Source organism: Primulina tabacum, chromosome 14 (genome assembly GCF_025594145.1).
Source record: "Primulina tabacum isolate GXHZ01 chromosome 14, ASM2559414v2, whole genome shotgun sequence".
Lineage (NCBI taxonomy): Eukaryota > Viridiplantae > Streptophyta > Magnoliopsida > Lamiales > Gesneriaceae > Primulina > Primulina tabacum.
The window spans coordinates 24,338,188-24,357,550 of NC_134563.1; the positions used below are offsets into that span (position 1 = coordinate 24,338,188).

Genomic DNA, 19,363 nt, shown 5'->3' on the forward strand with positions numbered 1-19,363 from the left:
CTATTTGGGGGAACAAATTCAAACTGCAACGGATTCATTCACTGAATCTCACTGTACGTTCAACCAAACGCCAATAAATAGAAGGAGAAGCTCAGTAAGAACTAATCAGCCAGAGGGAACACTTCAACGTGTTATCATCTTAGTTTTAGAAGCATATTTCCCTCAGTGTGTGAGAACACTTTCGGGTAGTTTTCAGATATTAGTTCTCACACACACACACAAACAACACCACTCAAATTCTGTCTTGCACAAAGACGTAAAACATATATATGTAGTCTTTGACATATAAACGTTAGACAAGTGTTGACTGGAAGGTGCTGCCTTTAGTCTAGACTAGTAGTTCAGTTAGGCAGTGGGTAATTCCTAAGCTGGGTGGGTTATTTCATTTGTTGTAATTAATCAAAGTCTTCTAGTGGTACCTACCCAAGGAGGTAGAAGGGGTGACGTAGGAGCAGTTGAAGTCTCCGAACATCAATAAACATATTTTGTGTTATTTCAGTTTAACTGCTTGTTTTTGTTCTTTACTGATTTGATCAGTTCAGCTGATATCAGTTCAGTTCTGTCCATAACTGAACTGATATAAGTCGGAACTGATCCCATGTAATTTCCAGTTATTCAGTTGCACAAGATATAAAATCGATCAGTTTTCTTAACGAAGGATTATTTCGAGTGTCTTCCGCTTGGTTTGTAACCAAACTCGATCTAATTCATCAGTGTATATATTCTTAGAACACGAGCTATTGCAGCTCATTGAGAAAATCGTGTCTTTGAAACATCATATGTATTGGGTGTTCAAACGATCCCATTCCATCAATATCGCTTCAAGCCTAAATCATCGGAAATTGATCATATCATTTAAATCATTCAATTCATACTTATTGCTAAACTAGTCCCAAAATTTCTTAACAATTCTAAATTAATTCCTAATTCCTCAAAAATTCACCATTTCACCCTACATAATTTTCGAAAGTTGTGTTTCCATCCCCAAAGTTTTCTAATTCTTACCATTTAGTCCCAATAGTTTCGACGATTTGTATCTTAGCCTCATGAATTTCACATTCTATCAATTTGGGCCCTAAACTTTCAGAAATCATTGTTTCAACCCCTAGAATTCCAGAAATTGCGAAGAAAGCCCTTATTTACCTAAGGTTAGCAAAACCGCCTCTAGAATTTTTATAATTTGCAACTTAGTCCCTGAATTTTTGAAAATTCCAGATTTTACCCTAGAAATTTCGGTTATCTCAATTCAGTCCCTGGACTTTTAAATATTTCGGATTAGTCCTTGAAACCTCGGCCAAGTACAATTAAGCCTCCCAAGTATTCGAATTATGCAATTTGGACCCTAGTTCTTTGAAAAGTGCCATACATGCCCTCATATTTTTAACTATTGAAAAAAATAAATTCCTACTTTCCTCGAAGATTATCCAATTGGGCCTAAATTTTGAAAATCCTACAATTAAACCATAAATTCTTAGCATTCTTAATTCCCTTCTATAGGTTTCTTGTAACATAAATTTCAATAATTCTATTCTTATTAACCAAAAATCAATTATCATAACCAATCTCACCCTTCCATCAATACCTAATCCCGAATTATACATTTTCATACTTCTAAAGATCATCGCTGTCTTCAAATAATTATTCCTTTTGTGAAATTGTCATAAATTAACTCAACTAGTAACCAAGTATCATCAATATTTTCTCAGAAAATCTACATGTTCCAAAAGCATTAATAATCTTCACGATTAACTTATGTCAAAAAAAGTAGAATATCAATACTAAAACCCAAAAATCGATATAGTCCAATCATTTTCAACTTTCCTAACGCCCGTTAACCCCAATTCTTAAACATGTCCAATTAAACCGCAAAGCCAGCATGCATGGAAATCAGATAATTTCTTGTTCCATAAAGTAATATGCATAAAAATTCTAAATCATCTAATCTTTTAGCGTGAGAAAAATCATGCGACCATGCAGGTTTAATCATAAAAATATTTTATCATGCAAACTTAAAAATAAATGTCATTTAACTTCAAAAAGTGTTTAAACATGTAGCTTTGAACGTATGAACCATGTAAACATGCAGGTGATAACATTAAAAACATTTAAACTTAAATACTTGAGGCTTGACGACTGAGCTTTTCGGAACTGGCGGTGGCACAACCCTTTGTAGGAATGTTGCTCTGATACCAACTGAAACGTCCACTACTCGTTTTTCTTTAAAAAGTTTTTTTCTACTAAGTACCGTTTTAAAAATAAAACAACAAACTATATTTTAAAATCCCATGGAAAACAATTCGAAACATAAAATTGTCACTCGTTTACCAAACCTAACTTAGCAATATTTCAAAATAAAACTAACTCTAACATTTTCTCAAAAACCACTCAAAAAGCATAATAAAAGTCGTAAAAATCTTTATAGAAACTTAAAAGTAAATGCGAAAAACTAGTGCTGGTCCTCGGGTTGTCTGCACCTTCAGTCCAATAAGATCAACCACCAAATCCCTCAACGACATCAACATCATGCTCACTTGCATCGATCACACCTAGTGAGTCTATTGACTCAGAAAACCTTAATCATGATAACAAGTAATACATATACATCCACATGCAACAGTGAAAATACTTTTACTTAATAGCTTTTAATGAACATGTATAAACATAAACATTTTTCCTTTCATCATAAACATTTTTCTTTTCATCATATGCGTATACGTTTTTCTTTTTATTCAATTCGGATCGTTAATTATGACTTTTGTATCAGCTGAAGGTTGATGGATCCATCTACGTGTAACCACAGTACTGGGCGGCGGGGACATCGGCGACACTCTCACCTGTCAACTGAGTCTTGGCCTATCATATCATATCATCATATCATATCAATGGAAATACTCGGGCTTCCTCTGGGCCTTCTCCCGTAAACGGGCTCCCTTTGGGGCCTTTTCCCTCACGTTATCTCCAACCATATCATCGTATCAGTCACAATCACTTCACCTCCTCCAATGTTTCATCTTTTCATCACTTAAAAAAATTCATGCATATATATAAATCATTTTTCTGTTAAACCAAGCATGCAACATGTTTTTTAGCGTTAAAGTTACATCATAAAATTCCATAAACATTTAAAATAAAATATTAACATATTTTATAGCATTCAGGGCATTGCCAGGATGACTAACAATTTTTGGTTTAAAATGATCGTTTTATCCCTAGAAGCATAATTTTTCGTATTTATCCTTATACCTCGGAACTATGTCCCAATTCGTCCCAAACTTATCATAATACCTTAAAACACTGCCATAAATATTTCTTAGGCTTAAAATTTAGGTTTTCGATAATTTCCTCAATTCATTTTTGAACTTAGATGTACATCATGGTTTTGACTCGTATTGACTCGAAACTTAACTAAACTTTACCAAACTTGAACCAAATCTTAATAACACCTAAATAAACAATTTTCAACCCAATTCAAGCCCAACAAGACTTTCGATCATGACAAGGAAGCTGCTGTATTTTTATACACGAGAGTCCTAGTTCTAGTGTGATTCGAACATAGGCAAGCTTCGAACCCAGCCCCTTAGCCACACGACCAGACCCTTGGCCACCATATTACGACCCTAACAGAACCCTAGGTAAGCTTCTGGACCGATGCTAACCCGCCTAGAAGTCGCAGCTCCCCAACAGCCGGACCATCCCTTGCACGCGCAGTCCTATAGGTGCGCAATCACACTTGTCCTCAACTCTCTCATCGTGCAGCCTGTCTAGGACCCTGGCTCGACCCTCCTAAGACCCTTGGATGTGCCCTTATCAGCAGCTAGCAGCCGCATACCATAGGAAACCCTACCCAAAGAGTCCAAGCCCCTTCGTTCATGCATGAAGCCCTCACGTCCAGCCCTTGTGCCGACTCCTAAGTGGCTCCTAAACCCTCTGAAATTCATCCCTTTTGGTGTCCCTACCATGTTAGCCTCTTTAGGTATCCTTAACATGAGTTTTTGAATCATAAAACATGAGTTATAAGCATGTATGCCTATAAAAACAAAAATAAAACTTGTGCCACATATTTTTCATGCAAATTTTAATCAAAAAAACATAATATGGTGTGAAAGGTGTTTGAAAAAAGTTAAAGCGTGCCTTTGCTTTTATTACGCACGAAAAACGGTTTGCGATGCGAAGAACGTTGGTGAGGAGATGAGGGATACAACCTTGCTGATTTTCTTCAAATTTACATGAACTTGCTTGAAAATTATGTGTGTGATCATGTAGGTTCTGCCCTAGGAGAGTCCTAGTGCTTTGATGTGGTGTGCATGTGTAATTGTGTGTGTGTAGGGTTTTTGGAGGCTTATTAGATATATAAAACACATGGAACGAGTGTAGGCCCATTAACCTAGTATAATATCCTCATTAGATAATAATTAAAATATTTTGTTTAGGAAAGTTTGAGACATAATAGCTGAGTTCTCGAAAAGTTCATATTTTCGTCGAAAATAAAATACCGTTTTAAAATACGTCTCGGCATGTAAAAACACTCCAAAAGTTGCCATTTTCGAAAATATCATTTAAAATATACTATACTTTAAACAATTAAAAATAATTATTTAATAAAAATATTTTTCCTCATATGGATCCCGATTTTCGTTCCTCGATCGCATCTTGAATAACCTTTTAAAAATACAGTTTAATGCCTTCATGTAGAAAACTACATTTTAAACTTGTAAACATACCTACCACATTTAATAAATACAATTAAAATAATTTATTTAAAATACATAAGAAATTTGATAACTTACATTCACGTGGAACTTCAAATTTTCGGGACGTTACACTGGCTCTCCCCTCTAGCATATGCCATTCTTGATTTTGAGCAGATCATTTGAATGGTGCAAGGATCATGTGGAGACAATTATTGCTCATTTTTCTCGGATAGAGTGTGATAGTCTCTGACCAGTGGTAACATAGAACTTGATAGGGCGTGATCTTTGAGACCCTTGCTTGATTTGTGTCTGTAAGTATCTTCAAGATGGCTTCCGTTTTGAGCTTGTTTCTCGAGTAGATATCTTGCCCAGTCTACACCTTTACCCAAGCATGGACTACTCGCATCTTGAATAGCAGATTCAACACAATCTGACACACTCCTTTGAATAGAACCACTTTTACAAGCGACGTGCACAAAGACACAGTTTCGTATCATGTTTTCATCGTTAACTATCAACTTCCTAGACTCACGGTCAACAGCAGATGCACGAGCCAATTTGTACCCCTTATTATTGTAATTATTATCCATGTTCAATTCAATAGAATGAAGATCACTGTTTCCTGACTCTTCTTTACTCTCTGTAAGATCTACTATTCCATTTCTTTCTTCTTGCTGATTCTGATGAAAACGAGCTTCAGCCTTACTCAAATACATCCCATTATCAACTTCTTTGTCTCATTTTGTTCCGAGGAAACCTTCCAATTGTTTCCTTAACTTCTTTATGGCATAATTTTTATCCTCGAATTGACGCTTAGAGTCAAATGGTTTGACAGAATCCCGTTTTAGCATTTCTACTTCGGCCCTCTCCTCGTCGATATTCCGAGCTAATTCATCACACACTTGTTCGGTAATTTCTGTAGCTCGTTTCTATCTTTCCAACTATTTAACTGCCTTCATGAATGACACCTTAATCTCTGCTAATTCTTTCCCAAGTTTTTTGTTCAAGCTCTCGAGTCGCCTCCTTAACTTTCGCTCTATCTCTAGTTCACCAGAAATAGACTCAACCGCAGATTCCACAGTTTGTTGTTATTTACTTTTCCATGATGCCTTTTCTTTGGAAAAACACTTGATGAGATGGTTTATCTCTCTTTTGTCAGAGCAATATTCTTGGATAAACTGATTAACTTGAAGACGAGCTCTCTCAAGCTCAGCATGAAGGGCAGAGATTAGAGACATGCTAGTCGAAGGTGGATCTGCATGAGCCCAGATTTGGTTGATGATTTTTAAGAGCTCTTCAGAAGTGGTCAGAGCATTACTTGCGTCCTTCAAACAGTTACTATTACCACTAACTGATCCACTTGAAGTCGGGGCTCGGGATCGAGTCTCTATCTGAAATTCATACTTAAATGTGAATGTAAATCTAAATATTTTGCATGCATGCAACCCTGCTGAAAAATATATCATTTAAAAAGTAATCATAAACGATCGATAAATACAAATACTGTAATTTTAAAAAATTGTCAACTCGGCCCTCAATCATACATGAATAAAAAAAAACAAGTAAAATCATGAAAAACAACAGCGTATCATAAAGAAAAATGTGTAAAACTGATCATGTCTCCTCAAGACTAAAAAAAACGTGATGTGCGGAAAAGTGTGGTCCTCGGGTCGTGCTCGCACATCCAGCCCTGCCTACTCAGAATTCTGCACCTCCAATTTCCTCATCTAAATGCTCACCTGCATCAAACACGTCTAATGAGTCTAAAAAATCAACACACATGCACCGCTAATATCAAGTGCATATACGTAGCACACAGCAGTGAAAATACCGTAATCAACATACATTTCTTTAACTTAAAAGCATGAACATAAACGTGTCATATAAAATCATAACGTGTCAAAACATGTCTCAACATATCATCATATACATATACATTTTATTTTAATTGAATTCAGTTCATTAGTTGTGACACTCAGATAAGCTCTATCGTATCAGCTCTATTCGATGGATCCATCTAAAAACCGCGGTACCCGGTGGTGGGGACATCAGCGACAGCATTACCCGTCCACTGAGCCTTGGCCTCAGCTCATAATATCTCATATAATCGTGTTAGTCACAACCAAACCCCATCCTTCAAAATTTGAGAACCCGGAATTTCCGAATAGAATCATCTAACTCTGCTCGAGGAAGTAACCTTAAAGCTCGAGGGCTAGCTAATAAGGGATCTATACTACAAGAAAACGCAAGAAATGAAGGGTCATCAGCCGAGGAGTAAGACCCCAGCTCATGAACTCAAGATTTCAGCTCAAGGAAGCTCATTTTCTTTTGTCCTAAAAGAACCAAAAATGAAGCTAGGAGAAAAGCTATAGGGTTTGGACAAACTTATTGTGCAAGAGATGACCATTGAGTTAACCAAGAAAGGAGCTAAAAGAGCTAAATGTTTGGACAAACTTATTGTGCAAGAGATGACCATTGAGTTAACCAAGGAAGGGAGCAAAAAGAGCTAAGGGTTTGGACAAACTTATTGTGCAAGATATGACAATTGAGTTACCAAGGAAGGGAGCTAAAGGAAGAGCTAGGAGGCTTGGACAAATTTATTATGCAAGAATTGTCCTTTTAGAAAACCAAGGTGACTCTTGATTCTTGATAACCTTGATCTCATTAAATGGCTTTCTTCGGCACCAAGTGGGCGTCCATTTGGGGTAGATGAGAAGCCTTTTGGCACCTATAAATAAGGCATCATTGCTAAAGAAAAACACATCCAAAACCACCACAAGAAAATCTGCTCTTTCCCCCTACAATCACTCCCTCGGCCAACACCATTGAAGAAGAAGAAAGGAAGGTTGTTCCTGCCATTCGTGCAGTAATTTGTTGCTGATGCCGTTGTGAAGATTCTGTCCAAAGTCGGTCAACATTCGTCTAATTTTGAACAAAGTTACGTACCGCGCGATTAAAATTCAGTAAGTGGGTTTTTGTTATGTATTTATTTGTAATTTTAAACTTAGATATATATATATATATATATATATCATGAAATGCATGTGTGTGTGTCCTCTCCTTTTGAAAAATACAGTTTTTCTTCTAAAATTTCGATCGATGATATGTTCTTTTTGATATGTTCTTTCTGGTTTTTGACATTCTTTTTTTCCGCTGTATTCGTTCAAAAATTTGATAAGCTCTGTTCGATAAATTTGAATTCTGTGATACATAGTTACAAATCGATTTGAAATGGAACGATAATTTTAATTCTGTCTGGCCTTCATCAGTGGGTATGAAACTGTGTTCTGGCTCCCATCAGTGGGTATGAAACTGTGTTCTGGCTGGCCCCCATCAGTGGGTATGAAACTGTGTTCTAGCCTCACCCCTTAGAGGAGTAACATATTGAGGACAATTTGACCATTGGAAATGAGCTGAGTAACAGTGTATTGTTTGTTCTGATCAGTTCTGAATTATCTGATAATCTTTGTCTCCTATTTCGAATTTGATTCGGTTCTGTTATGATAAGTCAAAGGTAATAAGTTTTGAAAGTTTGTTAAAGAGATGCTTTAAATATTAAGCTCTATATGTATCTTTGAAAATCGATCGACCTCCACTTGTTAAGTGTTTCCCAAAACACTCACCTCATACAACTTTCAGAGAAGAATGAAAAGCAAATGAATGAGGATTAACAAGACGCTTTCTGGGGATGATGATCGATTGACAAGTTCAAGAATCAAGATTTTTACCTTTCCTTTTGTTTAGTTTCCGCAAACTCTGATGAAATTTTTATTCCGTTGTCATTGTAAAGACAATGTTTCAGTATATGAAAAAGACGGGTTTTTGGCCATTTGCTACGAGGCTTAATTGCTTTCAAGTAATTGTTAAACAATGCTATATGTCATCGACGCCTCGGTTTCGGGGCGTGACGTTTAAGTGGTATCAGAGCCGCCAGGTTTATAATCCCGCTGGGATGTTGATAGACAAAATTTTACGAGCAAAAGCCTAGTGGATTCCAATCTATAGTAGACTCAACCATCGAATTCATTCATATCTTATGTCGTCATCTCAAAATATCCTTCGAAATTCAAAGCCAAACTCCTTAAATCATTCTGAAAATTCTTAGTATCGAAAATTCCACGACAACATTGTTTCCATTTTTGTTCCTTTCTCTCCTTTATATTGTTATGATATTTCACCTCAACCTATTCTCGGAAATGGCAGGCAGACCACGCAGAAACAACCGTAACCCCCGCGGAGTCAATTGAAACGAAAACAAAAACCCACCATCACCACCGAGAGTGAATTTCAATCGAGAAGACATGATGGCAAAAGCTACTATTGTAGCCGCCACACTGCAAAGAATTGTGAACCAAACTGCCAACGCCAGAACCACAACCTCGTGGCATCAAGTATCACTATGAATCCCTCCGAAGGAATTGAGTCCCAACTTTTGATGGCAATCTTGATCTAGAAGTCAGTCATATCTGGCTTAAGAATGTTGAAACCCAACTCCATTTGCTGGAAATACCTGAAGAGCTCAAGGTTGAAGTAGTAACACCATTTCTGGAAGATCAGGCATGCAAGTGGTGGGAAACAGTGTCCCCATCTTTGGCTGAGGTAGAGCAGATCACATGGCAAACTTTCAGGAGAGAATTTTTGAAGCAATATTACCCAGCATAATTTCGTCTGAAAAAGTTGAGCGAGTTGAAAACTTTAATCAAACATCGGACATGAAAGTGATGGAGTATACCTCAAGGTTCAATGATCTGGGAACCTATGTTCCAGCCATCATGTCAGATGGAACCTTGAAAATGCACCGTTTCAAGAAAGGGCTGAACAGCCAAATTCAATATGCTTTGGCTGTATTCAGGCAAAACAATTTTGTGGACTTAATGGGCGCTGCAATGAGTGCAGAAACTGATATCAAATGCCGAGAAGAAGTAACAAGAACAAGACACCTTTTTTAAGTTAGTCTGCTTCGGGTTGCCCCAAATTTAAGCGGCCAAATCAATAAAGTGATCCCTCAAGGGGAACTTTTAACAACACTGTCCACAAGGAAAGGAAGTGGTCTGTTACTTGTCGGCAGAATCACATCGGGGAATGTTATAGGAAAACGGGCGTTTGTTTCAAATGTGGAAAGGTGGGTCATCAAATTAAAGATTGTCCCGAGAACAAAGATAAAGGAACTGAACCCAGTAAACCAAATGAAAACAAGACTAACGCTCGGGTATATGCCATAACCCAGGAAGAAGCTGATAACACCAACGACGTGGTGCCAGTTACGGTTTTACTCAATAAAATGCCTTCATATTTCTTGTTTGATTGTGGTGCTACACACTCATTTGTGTCTAGAAGAATTGTTAAAAAGATGAAACTTGAGCATGAAACTCTTAGTGAATTGTTAAGAGTTGCAACACCTGCTAGCAAAAATATTGAGACCCATAAGGTATATCGGAACTGTAAAATTTGCATCGTTAAATAGAACTTTGAGGCAGAATTGATTCAACTCAATATGATTGAGTTCGAAATCATTCTCGGAATGTACTGGTTAGCTAAACAACATGCAATGGTAGACTGCCAAAAGAAAAATGTTAAAATTCAGACTGCGACTCAAAAATAAATCATATACCATGGAAAGTACAAGGAACGAAAGTCCCTACTATCTGCCTCACAAACCTGAAAGGCCATAAAATGCGGTGAGGAAATCTACCTGGCAATGATCAGCGAAGTCAGAGAAGAAACTGCTCCAAAGTTGGAAGAAATTCAAGTCGTCCAAGAATTTCTAGATGTTTTTACCAAGGAATTACCGGGTGCAATACCCGATAGAGAAGTGGAATTTGAAATCAATTTGGTCCCTAGTGCTGCACCAATTATAAAGGCACCATATCGGATGGCTCCAGCCGAATTAAAAGAGTTAAAGGAGTAACCTCAGGAGTTATTGGATAAGAAACAAATCCGACCAAGTACATCCCGGTGGAGAGCCCCAATCCTGTTTGTAAAGAAAAAGGACGGAAGCATGAGGCTATGCATTGATTATAGAGAGTTAAACAAAATCACAATAAAGAATAAATACCCGCTCTCAAGAATAGATGATCTTTTCGATCAGGTAAAAGGAGCCAAAGTATTCTCAAAACTCGATCTAAGATCAGGTTACCATAAGCTAAAGGTCAAAGCAGAGGATATTCCTAAAACGACTTTTAGGACAAGATATGGACACTACGAATTCACGGTAATGCCTTTTGGCCTAACAAATTCTCCTGCAGCATTCATGGACCTTATGAACCGAGTATTCAAGCCATATCTTGATAATTTTGTTGTGGTTTTCATAGATGACATCCTTGTATACGCGCCAAGCGAGGAAGACCATCAAGAACATCTGCGTCTCACCTTGCAGACACTACGAGAAAAAAAAACTCTATGCAAAATTCAAGAAGTGTGCATTTTGCCTAAAAAGTGTTGCATTCTTAGGCCATATAATCTCTGAACTAGGGGTGTCAGTGGACCCTAAGAAAGTAGAGGCAATCAAGGACTGGCCTCGACCAAAGACTGTAACCGAAATAAGAAGTCTTTTGGGCTTAGCTGGCTACTACAGAAAATTTGTGGAAGGATTTTCTTTGATAGCCATTCCTCTCACCAAACTCACACAAAAGAATTCAAAATTCATTTGGAATGAAGCATGTGAGAAGAGTTTCGAACCCCTTAAGACGAAACTCGCATCTACACCAGTACTAGTTCTTCCCGAGGATGGCAAGAACTTCACAATATATAGTGACGCTTTAAAGGAGGATTAGGGTGTGTGCTTATGCAGGAAGGTCAGGTAATTGCCTATGCATCAAGGTAATTAAATCTTATGAGCAAAATTACCCAACTCACGATCTTGAAATAGCGGCATCGTATTTGCGCTAAAGATCTGGAGACATTATCATTATAGGGTAAGAAGCGAAGTATTTACAGATCACCAGAGCGTCAAATACATATTCACCCAAAAGAAACTAAACATGAGGCAAAGAAGGTGGATTGAACTCTTGAAAGATTATGATTTATCAATCAATTACCATCCGGGTAAGGCAAATAAGGCAGCAGATGCTTTGAGCCAGATGAACATTGGGAAAGTGAACTTATCTTCTCTATCAGCACAACCATGCCTTAGATAATCAATCAAATTAAAACAAAGTCAAGATTCCGCTGTCACAAAGATTAAAGAAAAAATTCAAGAAGGAAAGACCCCATAATTTCAGATTGATGAGAGTGGTGTTCTCTGGATGAAAGGACGATTGTGTGTTCCAGACATCGATGGGATTTCGGAAGAAGTAATGGCCGAAGCACATAAGTCAAAATTTTCATTCCATCCCGGAAGCACTAAGATGTACCGAAATCTGAAAAATAATTTCTGGTGGAATGGAATGAAGAAAGACGTAGCTATCTTTGTTTCAAAGTGCTTAACCTGTCAACAAGTCAAGGTGGAATATTAACGGCCTGGGGGACTACTACAACCATAGAAATACCAAAGTGGAAGTGGGATAATATCTCTATGGACTTCGTAGTAGGGCTACCAAAATCAAGGCAAAGTCACGATGGGATTTGGGTAATCATTGACAGACTAACCAAATCGGCACATTTCATAATCGTTCGAATGAATTAAAACCTTGATAAATTAGCGAACCTGTGCATGGATAACATAGTAAGATTACACGGTGTCCCGGAAAGTATATTATCTGACAGAGATCCAAGATTTGTATCACGATTTTGGAAAAGTTTTCAAAAATCTATGAGGACCAAAGTCACTCTCAGCACGGCCTATCAACCACAGACTGATGGCAAAACTGAAAGAACAATTCAAACCCTCGAGGACATGTTAAGGGCGTGTGCTCTGGATTTTCATAGAAATTTGAATGAACAGTTACCCCTGATAGAGTTTGCTTATAATAACAGTTATAACAACAGTATTGAAATGGATCCGTATGAGGAGTTGTATGGTTGAAAGTGTAGATCAACCCTGTATTGGGATGAAGTATGAGAAAAGGCTATCACTAGACCTGAGCTTATTCAAGTAACCATTGACAAAGTCGCCATAATCAGAGAAAGACTCAAGACAGCTCATGATAGACAAAAGAGCTGGGCAGATTTGAAGAGGAGACCGTTGGAGTTTAAAGTCGGTGAAAAGACGCATGTAAAAGTCTCACCTATGAAAGGAGTGGTTCGGTTCAGTAAGTCCGGAAAACTAAATCCAAGATATGTAGGTCCATTTGAGATACTTGAGAAAGTGGGAACCCTAGCTTACCGACTGGATTTGCCACCAGATATATCCAGAATTCACAACGTTTTTCACATATCACAACTAAGGAAATATATACCAAACCCTAGACACATTCTTAAAGTTGCACCGCTGATGATCGAAGGACACTTGAACAAAGAGATGAAATATTAAGAGGTCCCTATTCAAATAGTAGACACCAAAGAACAAGTGCTGAGACATCGCACAAGTGGATGACTATTGAGTTAACCAAGGAAGGGAGCTAAAAGAGCTAAGGATTTGGACAAACTTATTGTGCAAGAGATGACCATTGAGTTAACCAAGGAAGGGAGCTAAAGAAAGAGTTAGGAGGCTTGGACAAATTTATTATGCAAGAATTGTCCCTTTAGAAAACCAAGGTGACTCTTGATTGTTGATAACCTTGATCTCATTAAATGGCTTTCTTGGGCACCAAGTGGCGTCCATTTTGGGTAGATGAGAAGCATTTTCGGCATCTATAAATAGGGCATCATTGCTAAAGAAAAACACATCCAAAACCACCACAAGAAAATCGGCTCTTTCCCCCTAAAATCACTCCCTCAGCCAACACCATTGAAGAAGAAGAAAGGAAGGTTGTTCCTGCCATTTCGTGCAATAATTTGTTGCTGACGTCGTCGTGAAGATTCTGTCCAAAGTTGGTCACCATTCGTCTAAGTTTGAACAAAGTTTCGTACCACGCGATTAAAATTCAGTAAGTGGGTTTTTATTATGTATTTATTTGTAATTTTAAACTTCGATATATATATCATGAAATTCATGTGTGTGTGTCCACTCCTTCTACAAAAAACAGTCTTTCGTTCTAAAATTTCAATCGATGATATGTTCTTTCTGGTGTTCGACATTCTTTGATTTCGTTGTATTCGTTCAAAAATCTGATAAGCTCTGTTCGATAAATTTGAATTCTTTGATACACTGTCACAAATTGATTTGAAATGGACGATAATTGTAGTTATCCATCAGTGGGTATAAAACTGTGTTCTGGCCCACATCAGTGGGTATAAAACTGTGTTATGTATAGCCCCCATCAATGTGTATAAAACTGTGTTCAGGCCTCACTCCTTAGAGGACTAACATATTGGGGACAATTTTACCATTGGAAATGAGATGAGTAACAGTTTTGTGTTTGTTCTGATCAGTTCTAAATTTTCTGAAAATCTTTGTCTCCTGTTTTAAATTTGATTTGGTTCTGTTATGATAAGTCAAAAGTAATAAGTTTTGAAAGTTTGTTAAAGAGATGCTTTAAAGATTAAGTTCTATATGTAACTTTGAAAATCGATCGACCTCTAGTTACTGAGTTTTTACGAAAACACTCACCCCTTACAACTTTCAGATAAGAATGAAGAGCAAATGAACGAGGAGGAACAAGACAATTTGTGGGGATGGTGATCGATTGACAAGATCAAGAATCAAGATTTTTACCTTTCCTTTTGTTTAGTTTTCGCAAACTCTGATGTAATTTTTATTCCGTTTTCATTGTAAAGACAATTTTTTGGTATATGAAAAAGACTGGTTTTTGGCCATTTGCTACGAGACTTAATTGTTTTCAAGAAATTGTTAAACAATGCCGGATGTCACCGACGCCTCGGTTTCGGGGCGTGACACAAAATGTGTAATTATGTTCACCACTTAATAAAAACATGTATAAAAGTAAATTTTTTCTTGAAACCAAGCATGCACCGTATTTTTCATATTTACGTAAAAATCATAAACCTAATGCTTAAACATTTAAAACATGAAAAACTTGTGCTCAGGAGGCCGCCAGGACTAAAATCTCACCCCGGGTGCAAGGTTCGAAATTAGAAGTCCAGAGGTAAATTAGTCATATTGGGTTTCGAGGGGCAAAATGAATCCTCGAGGTCATTTTGCCCCTCGAAACCCAAAATGACCAATTTACCTCTGGACTTCTAAATTTCTATCCGAAGCTTACCAAACTCCTTAAAACATCACAAAACATATTTAAAAGTATTTCTTAGACGTAAACTCGAGCCCGATCAAAACTTGACTGATTCGTTTTAAAACTTGGACCGGGGACCGGTTTTAACCCGAATCGACCCGAAACTTAATCAAATTTTCTCAAACTAAAACCATGCCTAAAATACATCCTACAAGCCTCTAAACCACATTTTCCAGCCCACTAAAACCCACGAAAACAAGGCCATAAGCTGCTGGAATTTCAGCCAAGTTCCATTCGAAAACCCTAGGTGCACTACCCTCCATAATTTCGCCTCTATCTCAAGACCGAATGGACCAGCTCCTAACCAGCCTCTCCTAGACCACCCTAGGACCCTACTGGACCAAACCAACTCAAGGACTCAGCCCCATGCACGCTAGAAATTGCATCCCTCTCTAGCCACCCAAAACACTCAACTGTGACCTCCCTTTGGATCGTCTCCCTCGTGCGGCTCTAGAGTCAAGACCAATGGTGTTTAACCTCTTCCAGATCGTGGCTTAGACCCATCAGAGACAAGTCCAAGGCCTGGAGTCGTCCTCACACCGTCGGCTTCACCCTTGGCTTGTACCACAACCCAAAACAAGACACACATCAAAATAACCTCTCGTCCATCAACACAAAAACCGAGCGCACCCTCGACTTCCTCCCTTATAACGACCCTTACATTAAACCAGCCCTTTTAACTTGACAACCAATATCCCCTTGCACGAAAATACATGAAAGCATGAGCGGTGAACAAAAGAATGCATGAACTTAAACAAAAACCGAAAAATCTCCATGTTATGCTGGATCGAGAAATCCTTATGCAAGTAACACAACAACAATATGATATATCGTCGCTAATTTTACTGAAGGGTTTTGAGTAAGCCGTCGCTCATTAGCAATGGTTTAAGATATAACGTTGCTAAAACTAGCTACGGTTTATGACTAAGCTATCGCTAATTAGTGACGGTTTAGACATAATTCGTTGCCAATTTTTTAAGTAAAATAAAAAAAATTACTTTTATAATTTAATAAATCTACCAAAAAAACTTACGGTCGGACTAAGCTAATAATACTCATGATCTTAACTAACCCTTAAAATTTTACTAAGAATTGAAGCGAAAAAACTTACAATCCGATGGTTTTTGAAAACCGTCGCTAATTTTTACTAAGAATTGAAGCGGAAAAAATTACAATCCGATGAATTTTAAAAACCGTCGCTAATTATTAAACCGTCGCTATTAGAGACAGTTTTTGTTTAAATCTTCGCTATTTTTAAAATAGCGACGGTTTTAATTAAACCGTCGCTAAATATAACGACAATTTAAGCAAAACCGTCGCTAAATATAGCAACAGTTTAAACAAAACCGCTGTTGTTTTTCCAAAAAAAGACGTTAATCCACAACAGTTTTCTAAACCATTGTAGTTTGTCCAAAAAAACACGCTAATAGACAATAATTTATTGTCTTTGACCCTTAAAAAGCGCTAAGAGAACGGTTTTTTGTCTTTTAGCGTTTTTTTAGGGGGTCATCGTTGTCTTTGCTTAAACAAAATGCTCAATAACAACGGTTTTAGTGGTTTCTAGAAAACCGTTGTCTTTGCTTAAAAAAATGCTCAATAACAACGGTTTTCACTAAAACCTTTGTTAAAAAGTAAAAGACAACGGGTTTTTTGTAAAACGTTAACTTTTAAGTGTTGTGTATTCAGTATTTTCTTGTAGTGTAAACACATATCAGCAATTATATAGCGTGTATGATGCAAAAATAAAATTACATGGCGTGCCTTGATGTTTTATGAACGAAAACTTGGAATAACACGCATCGGGGAAGCGCCGGAAGAGCGGGGAGGGACTTGCTTGAAGAAAAATGGGAGCACTGAGACCTTCAGCAGCAAACTTGCGTGGAGATGTGCTGCTTAAGGAGGGGTGGACGGCTGATATGAATAGGGTTAGGTTTAGGGAGTGTTTAGGGTAGTAGTTAAAAAGATAATTAAAATTGTAGTGGGCCCTAACTTTGATTTAAAAAGGATTAGAAGGGGTTTTAGCCCATTAAGCTTAAAAATGGGCCCATCAAGTCCAAACACACTACTGAAAATATTTCATTTTGGTAAGTTTTTTAAAATATTGCTCGAACCCTCAAAAAGTCCTCCGTTTCGATAAAATTTGTGTACCGATTAGAAATATGCTCTGACGGGTATCGACTCATGTGGCTTCTTCCTCGGAATGATTCAGCCATTTGACTTTGACCCTGTGGAGCACCTTGTTCTGGAGCCTCTTCTCCTTTTTGTCCAGTTTCTATGTGGGTTTCTCCTCAAATGACAGGTGCGGTGTCAGCTGAAATGGCTAATAATTCAGCACATGCGAAGGATTCGACACGTACTTCGCAGCATAGAGACGTGGAACACATTATGAACTCCAGCCAGATTCGGCGGTTATGCAACTTTGTATGTAAGTGTCCCAACTCTCTCTAGGATCTCGAATGATCCGATGAATATAAGGTTAAGCTTGCGCTTCTTCCCGAACTTCGTCACACCCTTCATCAGTGCGACCTTCACAAAAACATGGTCCCCTATTGCGAACTCAATATCTCGTCGCCTCTGATCTGCATAACTATTCTGACGGCTCTGAGCGGTCCTCATCCGGTCTCGAATTCTGACCACTAACTCTGCGGTCTGCCTGACGACATCCGGACCAAAATCTGCTCTCTCTCCCACCTCATCCCAATACACTAGCGACCTACACTTCCTCCCGTACAGTGCCTCTTATGGAGCCATACCGATCGAAGCCTGATAACTATTGTAGTATGTGAACTCCACAAGAGGTAACTTCGGCTCCCAGCTGCCCTGGAATCGATCATGCAAGCTTGGAGTAGGTCCTCAAGAATCTGAATCACCCTCTCTGACTGTCCGTCTGTCTGAGGATAGAAAGCAATACTGAACAATAACTTAGTACCCAACGCCTGATGCATACTCTTCCAGAACGTAGACGTTAATCTCGGATCGTTGTCTGATTTGATGGACACTGGAATCCCATGAAGTCTGACTAACTCTTTGATGTACAACTCTGCATATTGAGTCATGGTGAAATTCTTCCCGATCGGTAGGAAATGAGTTGATTTAGTGAGTCGATTAACAATCACCCAGATGGCATTAAATCCTCCAGTAGTCCTCGGAAGTCCTGTCACAAAGTCTATGGTGATGTTCTCCCATTTTCAGTCTGGAATAAGAGTGGTATCAGCTATGCAGGTCTCTGATGTTCTGCCTTGACCTGCTGACAATCCAAACACTAGGAAACAAATCGCAGAATATCTTGCTTCATGCCCGGCCACCAATAAAGAATCTGAAGGTCTTTATACATCTTCTTACTCCCTGGATGGATGGAGTAAGAGGTGTTGTGTGCCTCGCTCAAGATATCCGCTCTCAGTGTATCACTTTCAGGAACTCATAGACGGTCGTTATATCTGAATATGTTGTCCACAACTTTATACAGTCTCTGGTACTTAGTCTCTGTTGGAAACTTAATTTCGGTTGTTTGACAAACTAAGTGTTTAATTTATTGGACTAACTGATCAAGTAGCTTGAAGTAACTGAACTACATAAATAACCTGATAGTTGCCTAACTGAAGATTAATGCGCAGTTTATCGAAGGCAACTGAAACCAGCTGAACTGAACTTACGAAGACAACTGACTTATAAGTTGGAAACTGATCAATTGATATATTCAGTTGTGAGCTTACCAGCGATTGCTTATCAGCTGATCATTCAGCTGTATATGTCATCAGTTGTTGAAAAGGACATTCAGCCGACAACAGTACAAAGCAAACTGCAACTCATAGTGGAACGCCGCAATTCAAAGCTTACAGTGTACGAATGTCAGAGGAATATTGACGTGGCAATCAACGGGTATAAAGATTCAAATTATATTTAATGTTACCGTTGAAGAGAAGCCTATAAATAGGTGAGAAGAGAAGTTGAGGAAACAATCGATCTATCTATTCTCTTAAGCTTTCTATTACCCTGCTGAAATTATCGTTCTTACTCAAGAATCAAAAAGCTCACACTTTTCAGATATATTTGTAGCATTTTCCAGCTTATAAGCACAAACTATTTTGTTGTTTATTTGATCTTCAACTAGATCAGTTGTGCTAAGTTCAGTCGAAGAACTGTGAGATATTTTGTAAACTAGGAGTTTCAATTTTGGCAGTGTTAAATCCAAACTGAAGTGGGTCTGTACAAGTTTTGTATCGATCAAGGTCTTTTAGTGCATATCATATCCTTGTGATAGAAGGGATGACGTAGGAGTAATTAAAATCTCCGAACATCCATAAATCTTTGTGTGTTCTTATTTCAATTATTTATTCTATCTTTCAGTCAGTTTATTTCTGCAACTGTTATCAGTTAAACTGATTGTTATTGACTGACAAGATTCCTAGTTTCAGTTTATCATAAAACAGACACTTTATTCGA

The 19,363-nt window shown here is 38.0% G+C and overlaps 1 pseudogene; it reads right to left on the minus strand.

Annotated features, from left to right (window-relative positions):
- Positions 1-4,900: 4,900 nt before the first annotated feature.
- Positions 4,901-19,363, minus strand: part of LOC142524915 (uncharacterized) — a 34,442-nt pseudogene continuing 19,979 nt past the window's right edge.